Source organism: Clarias gariepinus, chromosome 9 (assembly GCF_024256425.1).
Source record: "Clarias gariepinus isolate MV-2021 ecotype Netherlands chromosome 9, CGAR_prim_01v2, whole genome shotgun sequence".
Taxonomy (NCBI): domain Eukaryota; kingdom Metazoa; phylum Chordata; class Actinopteri; order Siluriformes; family Clariidae; genus Clarias; species Clarias gariepinus.
In genome coordinates, this window is record NC_071108.1 from 11,750,011 (window position 1) to 11,761,530 (window position 11,520).

An 11,520-nucleotide genomic window follows, 5' to 3' on the forward strand; every position below is an offset into this window, starting at 1 on the left:
TCCTTATGATTCTATTCTATATCTATCCCATTCACACTACTAAAGAACTTATTCAGTCAATTAAATGTCTGTCAGTAGAATCTAATCACACAATTATAAGCCATTTGCTGTCTCAGCCATTTGCCGTCTCGCCAGATTGTAGTTGACATTGGGGCAGCACACCTCAACACACCTGTTCCAATACATTATTCGACAATATTTTTGCAGAAAAAGACGATAAAAGCCTTTAATTGTTATATGTACATTACAGCCCAGTGAATTTCCTCTTTTCACATATCCCGGCTTATTAGGAAATACACAGGGTCAGGCATGACAGTGGCAGCTTGACTGTGCTGGGGGCATGACCACAACAAAGCATATCAGAGCATTAACCAGTTTGAAGCCCACGTACTGTACATGTCTCCCTGTCTTTCTGTATGGCAGAATTCTTTGTCTAACTAATACTAAGAAATACAATGTGGTAAGGTTGAGTATGTTACCCCTTGTTTATGCTAATAACCATTTTCACTTCTTTCATGATCATCTTCTAAATGAAAAAAAAAAGGACTAGATGCTGTGACATAATTTGGAACATAACTTCTCATAACTAATTTTTGGTGGAGGTTAAAGTTTTTGATGACAGACAGACATACTGACAGAAAATTTTCTCAGACTGGTTTCAGGTCCTCAAGTGTAATGAAACGTAAAGATATACTGTAATTGAAAAATTGAGTTCTGTCCAATGTACAAAAAAAACCTTTTTTTTTTATCTATATAGATTTGTTAATTATGACCGATAAGATGATGGAAGCAAAATTAAGAGATGCTTACTTTGTTGGGGGGCATGGCGTGACTCTCCAACAGGTCGCCAGTTCCTGGTGTGATCCTCATTTTCCTTTATTTCAGTATCCATATTTTTTGCTCATTTTAGTTTGGTGTTTATCTAATAAAAAATTTGACATTTTAACATTAAATCTATGAATTTTATAATCTATAATCCTTTTAGAAAGGCTTGTGCTTTTGTAACATATTTTAACATGAAATCTATGAATCTATCTTATGTAAAGAAACATTTTGACCTTAAACTTTTACTCATTGAGTTCATCAAAAAGTTAGGATTGTCTGCCGTGTAGGCCTAAATAGGAATGGTGCATATTATTCCACTGTGGCGAGTGGTAGAGGGCTGGCTCGAACTCCGCCGGTCCCCTAATTTTAACAACTGTAGCTAATTGGGAATTGCACTCAAGGGAATAAACAACCCTAATTATTAAATTAACTAAGGGACCCAGAACCCATAAGCATAGCTAAGCGATTGCGAATGGCATTCTTACCAGTGGCAAAACCGGAAGTCAGGTACCAAGCTAAAATAGGCCGGGCGCTCTACATGAGAGTAAAGACCCTTCTGCTACCTTTATAACAGCCCACAGGCAAGCAGATTGGCTAGCGTCTGGAGTAATCTTAGACATGAACCAGGTGACCCGGAAGTCCTCCGACCTAGAGTATGACAGACATAAGAACAGTACAACCTGTTGTGAATAAGGCACCCACACAAAGAACCAAACATGATAAGACTACAGCTCATCCTGCTACAATCTACCCCCACTTTTGAATTGTCGACCCAACAATGCTTATTCTTACTAGTCCCAGGGCCTGAATACGGCAGAAGCTGCACTGCACGCAAAACAAAGGCACATCTGGGCAACTACCCCCACAGATTTTGGTAAATGATGGACATTGGGGCCGACTCGACTCTAAAGCTGAAGGCTAAAGGGTAGCTGGGGCACCTGTGTCTGGGCAGGTCACCGACGAAGGACAAGAACTTAGAGGAGGTTCATGAGCCAGAATCAAAAGGTCATCCTTACAATAAGACTCATTCTCCAGAGATGGGTCATGAGGCAAGGCGAGATCCTTACGTACAGTGTCATCAGGAGAAGCAGGACAAGGAGCATTCTAATGTACCACCAATTTTAGCAAAGGATGATGTACTTGCCTAGTCCTGTCAACCTCCCAAACCGGTATCAAAGGTCGTATAAACTGACCTCCCTTTTCTAGGTACCCTCAAAACCTGATGAAACACAGAGCTCCACAGGTCTTGAATTTTGTGACGTCCCCATGCACTAAAATCATGCACGTACACCAACTGACCCTCCCTCAATGGCTTATCTTGCACCTGCTGATCATGATTTTGCTGCGAGTTGCAGCAAGCCTCAACCATTCCTGGGCCCCATCAAATGCTGTTCGCAAGCGAGTCTGGTGCTCCAGAATCCATTCATTCTTCCCAACAGAAAATCCACTGGTAGCCAAGCCTCTCGACCAAACATCAAATAGAATATAGACTCACCAGTAGACTGATTGGGTGTGGTATTATAACAGAACAAGACTTGAGGTAAACAAGAGGCTCTGTCTCTCTTCCTAGATACTTGTAAGGCACGCAACAAATTGTGAAGGGTCTGATTTAAACACTCACATAGGCCGTTACCAGCTGGATGATGTGGCATTGTGCGAGACTTCTGAATCCCATAAATCCCACAAAGTTGCTGGATAAGGAGACTTTTCAGCAACAAAATTGCAATCTTACAGAACCATTTCACTACTAGCACCTGAGCAACTGAAGTGGCATGTTGGTCAAGAGTTGGAATAGCTAAGGTATATTTACTGAAAACGTCAGTCATCACAAGGACATTTTCCATACCATTCCTATTTGGCTCCAACACAGTAAAATTAATAGCCAGAATTTCGTTAGGCTGTGATGCCAAAAGGTGTCCCATAAAGCTATGAACGGTGGGATAACAGTCCTTGGACACTTAGCATTGCTCACTCACCTTACACCATTCAGCTTCCTCTACCGACATACCGGGTCAGAAGCACCGCTGTCGTAGAAGTGCCAATGTCCGCTCAACGCCCTGATGGCCAAGCTCCTGCTCACACCTGTGGCAACAGCAGCTGGTCAACAGATTCACCCCCACTGGGATGAAAGACCTGACGATAAACGCTACTACCTTTCTCTACCAAACGATCCCTCGTAGAAGTACCAGGGCAGGCTGTGATAACTGCTTATGCTCCTCAATATTAGATGCTGATTGCGTCTCCAGAACACAAGGACCTCTTGGAGCACTGGATCAGCCTCCTGGAGGTCGAATTGCAGGAGCTAATCTCAGACACGAACCAGGTGACCCAGAAGACCTCCGACCCAGAGTATGACAGATATAAGAACAGTACAGCTTGTTGTAAATAAGGCACCCACACAAAGAACCAACATGATAAGACCACAGCTCATCCTGCTAATCTACTCTATAGAATCTTCCTTTTAGTTCTTGTCAGAGCACCATTTCTGTAGATCTCTGTCATATGAATTCCCACACTTTTGAAGATTGGGTTGATGTTTTTTCGGAAAAGGTCTTATTTTCACCATACTGTATGTTGCCATTATTAAGAACGGATATAAACCATTGCAATACATCAACACAATTTACACAAATCATTGTACATATGTAATTATAACTGCATTGGAGCCCTAACTATAAAAAAGATTGTAAATCAATTGTAATTGCATGAAGGAGTATTTACTTATGATTACTATATATTTTCATTAACTGTAGACTTTACGTGTACTAACTGTACTTTCAATGAAAACTTTGGTTTTATTTAATGACTAGCGTTTTTAGAAGTAGTTAAAAGGCCAAAGAGAAAAATAAGTTGATCAGTTGATTGCTTTAACCAGAAATAAAAGATAAGATAAAAATAAGTTGATCAGCTTTAATGCACATCAATGATATTATTATCATTGATGTGCATTAAAGCTGATCAACTTATTTTTATCTTTTCTTTTACTTCTGGTTAAAGCAAATGTATATTTCTCCCTATCTTTCTGTATGGCAGAACACTCTGCCTACTTTATTAATACAGTGGAACCTCGGATTACAAGTAATGTAATTTACGAGAGTTCCGCAAGACGACCAAAGATTTTTAATAAATTTTGATTTGAAAAACAAGTATGGTCTTGATCTTGAGTATCACTAATCACACAACGGTTTTTCTCTCTCTTGCACTGCGAAATTGTGGGTAATCGTCTCCCCTGCTGGGTCTTAGTGCTCGTATCTCACTGATATAATCAACGTCCGTGCACATGTGTACTGTTTACTATAACACTATGACCACGTGTGTGCGCATAAAACATATTTTATTTTCTGTTTGTGAGCGCGTTTGTACAGCATGCGTGTGCGTGCGTATAAAGCAAAAGCAAGTCTCATTAGAGGGTAAAGAGATATTTCTCTCCCTCTCTGTATTAGCCTGTCGTGTTTCACTTTACCTTTAAAAAGAATAGCGACAGAGCGGAGTTTCTGTGTAAGGCAGAGAGTGTGAGTGTGTACAGTAGGTACCCAATTGGAATAGTTATTGTCGTCGTGCTCACCGCCGCGTTAAAACGACAGCAGCCAAAATAAATTTGTTGCATTTCAAAGTCATTCATAAAATGACCGCCAGATGGCGCAAAGTGAAATTTTTACTCGTCGCAGTAAATACAACAGTGATGTTGGCAGACTGCAAAATGTTCGAAATATTACTTATTGTGTCACAAGTGTAGTTTTAAAGGGATCATCCAAAAACATGTTTCAGTAAATGTTAATATGATCTTTAGGGTCCTAATGAAAAGTTTGTAATATATTCAATTAAAAATTCTCAATGTTTGTGTAAAAAAACACTACTTTTAACTGGTAAAAACTAGCTCTGTTCTCAGCAACCTATTTCAGTGCATGTTCCTTTAAATGCTTATGATTTCTGCTGAGCCCGCCCCCCCAGTTCTGTGTCTTCACAACACACGTGGGGTATAGCCACGGGAGTGTAGTCCAGTGCGGGCAATGCTTTGGACTGCATTACCCACAAAGCATTGCCCACAACGCAGTGCTTCAGTCCAAACAGATGAAAAAAGTGCATGTAGGCCTGTATGACCCCTTTAAGAGTTGTTTAGGCAAGAATGCGTATACAGCTCAAAACCTCCATTAAGTATTAAAGATAGCGTCTATTTAGACAAAATCAATATCGCTTCTCGCTCACTAGTTAGGCGGCCTCCCCTTCAGATATGCGAAGGAGCGGGGCCGCAGAATTAGGCACGGCTAGTGAGCTATCCTTGCTTATGATCCCGGGCTTGCAAAATACAGCGGGGAGTGTAGCTCGGAGGCTGTTGGGTTCCAGTGGATTTTACTACGCAGTGTAAGTGCGATGCGCACGCAACAACGCGGAAGTGCGGCATGCAAGCGGGGCAAATAGAACGCGCCCCAGGGACTTCAAGGAAGCGAGAGCTGGTAGGGGCCGGTCCTGCCATCCGCAGAGAGCAGAGTCAGCGCGAGCAGATGGAGGCAGGAGCTGCTATCCTCACGGGCCCACGCTGCCACCCTGTCCGCTGCTCACCGCTCACCAGCCTGTGCCCACATGCCAGCGGGGCACTGCTAATCAAACCTGCACATGCACATTCCTTTCTTTCCATCCTCACTCCTTTAACCTTTTCCTTCACATTTTTCTCTGTAAGACCTAACCTCGAGTCGTGCTTCATGGTGCTGCCTGTGCACTTAGGGTCGAACTCGTTACACAGCCCAAATGTAGTCAACCATATTTAATAAAACGTTTTATTGTTCTTGTTTTAATGTTATTTCAAAGTAAATGAAACAGTAATAGCTAAAATAGTAGTATTAATAGTTAAAATATTAACAAGGGGAATGTTTGATGTCATGTGGGCATTATAAGATTTGTATTGAAAACTTCTAACTAAAAAGTGGCAGCTGGCACGCCTAAAAATAGACGCAGGTTACTTTTTTATAGACTAAATAAAAATCCTCCTCTTTACGTAGTCTAATCAGCGCTCAAACGCACGCATAAAGTTTTCGAGAGCGTGAAGGAATTTTGATGTGCTAAAAAATATTTGTGCAGTATAATCAGGGCCTTTTATTCTTATTAATCCTGGGTTGTTGTTCTTTTAGTGTCTCTGTGTGTACTTTACAAGGCCAGACAACATTCAAGTGCAAATTATTCACCTTCCCCAGGTGTGAATCAGCTGTTCTCACCTATACATTCAGAGGAACTGAAATGCACCTCTCCACACTTTAAAAACCTTTTGAATCTGAGGCTTTTCTGAAGACTTTCAGTGATTAAGGCCTCTTTTTAAATTTGTGTAAATTTAATCTTCTGGGTTCTAGATGCTAAAGTTGACATTGTTACCGTTTTTAATCCTCGGAATGGAAGAAATTGAGATTTTCCTTATGATAGCATAAATTGCATTGTTTTTAATTAATCTATACACAATAATATTATTTGGTATTTTTATTAAAAAAATAAAAATAAAAACGGGTATGGGGCTATCTTGGTTTATTAATCCTCGTGCCTGATTTAGGTTTAGTATTCAGTGCGCACTTTGTATATCTGTTATTTTACAACTATATCATAACACTCAGAAAGACCTTTTATTTGGGGTTAAGTGACTGATGTGTCCAACTTTTTTTTTAGCAGAGCCTCTGTTTCACTGAATAATCTACAACTTTTCATGAGTATATAAGTTTCTTGACACCTCTCACACACACACACACACACACACAGCAGACCAAATTGTCATTAGCACGTCTCTCCCCAAAACAGCGCAGCATCTGAACTGAGTCGTTTACATAAGTCACTGATCAATAGCTCATCATATCAATTTATTCATACAGATGTAACTGTTTTACATGGAAATTTACAGGCTTGTTACTAAATTATTTACTCCGACAGAGCCATAAGAACAGTGTCAGCTGAAAAACCTAAAACAGATGCAGGATTATTTTTATAATCTAAATAAAAATGCTTTTCTAAACGTGGGCTATTATTATTTACTTAAAACATTTGTTAATTTAATTTAAATGGGGTTTGGGCTCCGGGATGTTGAGCATCGTGATCCTTCACTTTACTTTGCTACGTTTACTTTGCACTTTACTTTGCTACGTAATCAACGCTTAACCGCATGCATAAAATTATGATAATCTGTCACGGCGTGCGCCTTTGATGGGCGTGCGCCCAAATCTACTATCGCTAATCGCTCACTTCGTAGGCTCCCTGAAAAGGCAAAGGGACAGAGCCACCTATTCGTGCCGGCTGGCGATAATTAACGTTAATATAATCTTGGGCTCGCTTTGCATTATAAAAGCACGGCGCGAAGTTTAGTTTGAGGTCCGGGAAATACGTGATGTGGTGGAGAATAGGTGAGTGGCATGTAAGTGGGGCAATATGAAGCGCCCCAGAAACTTTAAACAAGGACACTGGAATTCGGCCCTTTTATCCCAAAGCTGAGGATAGCGTGAGAAAGAGCTGCGCAAGCACCCGCGAACCCTTCACTCCCGCATCGAGCCCGCCTTCGCAGCCCAGCTGCCGAAGAGGAAAAGGCTGCGAGGACGTTTTTGCATTTGCATCTGCGAGGACTCCCGCCGGCCATTGACAGCAGAAGAAGCGCCGTCACAAGAGAGCGTGCTGGAGCACTGACTCTGCGTGCTCCGTTCTGCCACTCCGCCCACCGCCACTTATCGTCAGCTGTGTGCCCGCATGAGACTGCGCCCAAACCTGCACATGCACAACCTTTATCCCTTTCCCTTTCTTTCCATTCTCCTTCCCTTGACCCTTCCCTTCCTTATTTTACCTTAATAAATTACCCTTTTTCCGTAAGACCTCGCCTTGTGTCCGTGCTTTATGGTGCCGCCCGTGCAACATGGGTCGAATCCGTTACAGATCATAACAGTCTACTGCATTCTTATAATACAAATTACGCGTCCACACACACACACACACACACACACACAGACACGTTCTCGCCTTTACAGACCCCCACCTCCTCCTCCTCTCGGCTTCCTATACACATACAGTGGTTACCCAATTGGAATGTTTGTTATACCGTCGTGGCGCTCGGCGGCAGAATTTGGGTTTGTGCGTTTGTTGGCTTTTACCGCTGAGTGGCGCTATATAACTACAGACTGACGCCTCATGCGTTAGTTCATTCTCTGCAGGATTAATGAGCCGCAGCTCCTTTAGAGCTGCACGTAGTAGCAGATAAAAGCAAGTGAAACATTGTAGTTATACAGCGCTATATAAATAAAATTGAATTGAATTAAACGGATCCCCTACACAAAAACTCTGCTCTGTCACGGTTCTTTTCAAAGGTTAAGTGCAGGTTAATTTGTTTTATTTATTTTTTTACTTTACAGCAGTGATTCCGTTAGTATGCGCTCATCCGTGTGTGATTAGCGATGTTCCTTGCAAATTTTTCCTGAGAAAAAAACGTCTCTCCATTAATGTGTGTGTGTGTGTGTATCTGTCAGGATTTATTTTTACTTTTTTTAAAGGTAAAGTGCAAATTAATTTGTTTTATTTTTACTTTATATTTTGTATTAATTATTTGGGCAAGTAATTTAAGTTTCTATTATTTTTTATGGGAAAATAAAATTTGGTTTACGAGTGATTTGGAATACGAGCCCACTTCCGGAACGAATTATGCTCGTAATCCGAGGTTCCACTGTACTAAGAAATAAAATTTTGTAAAGTTTAGTATTTTACACCTTGTTTATGCTAAGTTGTACTTCCTTTATCATCATCTTCTAAATTGAAAAAAAGGATGCTGTGACATAATCTAGAACATAACTTCTCAAAACTTCACTTTTTAGAGCAACTCAAAGCATTAACCATATCCTTTATGCCTCCACTTCCCTAACAGTAAACTTTCCATGTATGTACTGTACTGTTTCAATTTCATTACATATTAAGGAAAATCAAGGTTGTATTCAATGATTGAGTTCAATGATTTGGTAATTTTGACTGATAAGATTAAGATAAGATATCTTTACCTTGGTGGTTGGCCTGGCATGGCTGCCCAACAGCTCCAGAGTTCCTGGTGTAATTCTTATTTTCTTCTATTTTAGGATCATTATTTTTGCTTATTGTGCTCTCGTGGTTATCTGCTAAAAAAGATGAAAAAAGAGTGACATTTTAACATTCCATCTATGAATGATACTGTATTATAGATTTAATATCATTTATTGTTTAATATATTATATAAGAAATATGTTTTTTTTCCGAAAAGCTTGTGCATTTGTAACATATTTTAAAAGGAGCTGTGAACTTCCACACTTCCAGCACACTGAGTCCCTCTTTTCAACTCTACTGTGCATGTCTCACCCCGCGCATTCTATCTGTGTATGCGCCAATTCCCTCTACATGCAACATAATAAACAGAAATAAATAAATCTGACATTTTCCCCCCTTTAGAAAAAAAAGAAATGTCCTCATTTCAAATATACAAAAACAAAAACAAAAAATTTTCATCAAAGAGTCTGGGCTAACCCAACAAGCAATATCAAACAAGTCCTAAACACAATGAAAAGCAAATACAAGTTTAATTTCAATACATAAAACAATGCCTTGACTTTTTTTTGGTAATAAAATACAATTTACAAAAAAAATATGTTTGTTCTCACACTACCAACCTGGAAACTAATAGACTTTTTTTTATGTCAATAACTTTCAACATAAAAACTTTCTAGGTCTTCTAATAACACGACCTGAAGAAGATATTACAGCCTCGGGAGCGTACCACTAATGAGGCCGGCTGCTGCAGCGACTGTGAAACGGGTGACGTGAGACCTGCGTACGTGAGGAACGGTGAGAAGTTCAGATGCCGTGTTCCCACGAACAAATGGCTGTGTATGATGGTCCCAACTCTCCAACCCTTGTCTCTACCTCCTGACCAGCACACAGTGAACTGAGACCTGAAGGGCTTCAAACGTTCATAGTGAACAACTTTGGGTAGTCTGTTTACGTTTCTCAGGTCCTGTATAAATGATACCATTTATGTCCACAGTATACACTCGATATGGCGCCGTCCATTTTGGGTCAAGTTTCTTTCTTTGCATTGTTGGATCATTCCTATTAAAGTAGTACTTACGCCTGTGTCTTTGATCAACACCAGTGTTTTGTACTTCTTGAAACACAGTTTCCATATGACTGACTAAAGTTGAACCGTATGTCTGTGGGGTGTCCATAACAACACTTGAGGGACATTCAAGCTGTACATATGCTGGTAAACGAGGTTCATGACCATGAGCTAAAAAGAAGGGAGAGTAGCCAGTGCTAGAATGAGAATGTAGCATTAAATGACAGTACACCAGTAGACAAATACTGGTCCCACTCACCATCACTGTGAAATAGAACTTTGGCTAACTGATCTTTTAAAGTCCTGTTAAACCGTTCTACCATGCCATTACCACGAGGGTGGTAAGATGTAGTTCTCTTTTTTTTATATTTAGCCTCTTGCAGATGTCCTGCAAAAATTCTGACTCGTACTGCCGTCCCTGATCAGGGAACAATTCCTCTGGAACTCCATGTTCTGGTATGTACTGTGTAACGGTCACTACAACGTTATATACCATTGCATGTATGCATGTATGTCTGTTGCCCTTTTAAGGTGTGTTGCCCCGCCCCCGGTGCGTGCGCTGGAGAGACGTGTGAGAAGACGGAATAGGAGCGTGTGTGCTGCTCTCCTACCGAAGCGCTTTCTACTCTTACACTTTCCTTTGATTCTCCTTGTGCTCTTGCATTGTGTTTTTTTTGTCTCTGAGCTCCTTTTTTTTCTTCTGACTATCAGGCACAAGACGTCACAACTGTTTACATAGAAGCTGTGCTATGGTCTACCATAGGATAGTATTGACATACTTGGTAAAAAGATCTTGCACTACCAATACATATATATTTCCTTTGGATGTGACTGGCAATTCAGTGATATCAGAACACACAAACTGGAAAGGTCTCATAGCACTAATAGACTAAAGTGGTGCCCTACACTGAGGAACAGGCTTTTTCTAGGACTCACAAGCTTTACATAACTCACAATACCATTCTATAGCAGTTCTCATTCCTGGCCAAAAACACAATCTCTGGGCTGTTTTAAGTGTGCGTTCAGCACTGTAGTGTCCAGCACATGGATCCCCATGCAAGTAATGTAAAGTATCTTGAATGAAAATCTCCGGAATTACCACCTGATACGTTTGAGGTTTAACTGGGGCAACACACACTGTACAACAAAGTACTCCTTCCTTGAATACCATATGTGGAACTTGCGGACAAAACTGCCTTAATTTCCCCCTAACATGTCTAAGGTTAGGTTTCTCTTGTTGTTCAACCCAAATATAGACCTGTTAAAGGAGAGGATCTGTTTTTTAAATAACAATCAATGTCTTATTCTTTACCTCTCCACAACATACACAGTACATTCACAGAAGGCTCAGAAGCAATGTTATTGGTTTCACACTGGGTCACACCAATTTTTGACACCACCCCAGGATGACTCTTTGTACTGTTATCACTTACAGAACCACCCGTTTGAAAGATCGCAGACAAATCATCTGTTTGACTTGATACCATCTGTGTCAGGGGTTTCGGTGTTGCCGAAGAAACTATTAGGATTTGAGTAACGGCATCAACATTTAAATCCCTCTCCCCATCTTTGTGAACGATCATAGGGATCCAGCTCCATAGTCCACC

The 11,520-nt window shown here is 40.6% G+C and overlaps 1 long non-coding RNA gene across 1 annotated transcript; it reads right to left on the minus strand.

The window, feature by feature from the left end:
* Nucleotides 1–821: 821 nt before the first annotated feature.
* LOC128529869 (uncharacterized) lies at nucleotides 822–3,160 on the minus strand. Its single transcript, XR_008361089.1, has 3 exons — nucleotides 2,979–3,160; nucleotides 2,802–2,907; nucleotides 822–922 (listed from the first exon to the last, which is right to left on the minus strand). It is a non-coding gene; the product is annotated as an uncharacterized LOC128529869 (long non-coding RNA).
* Nucleotides 3,161–11,520: the final 8,360 nt, after the last annotated feature.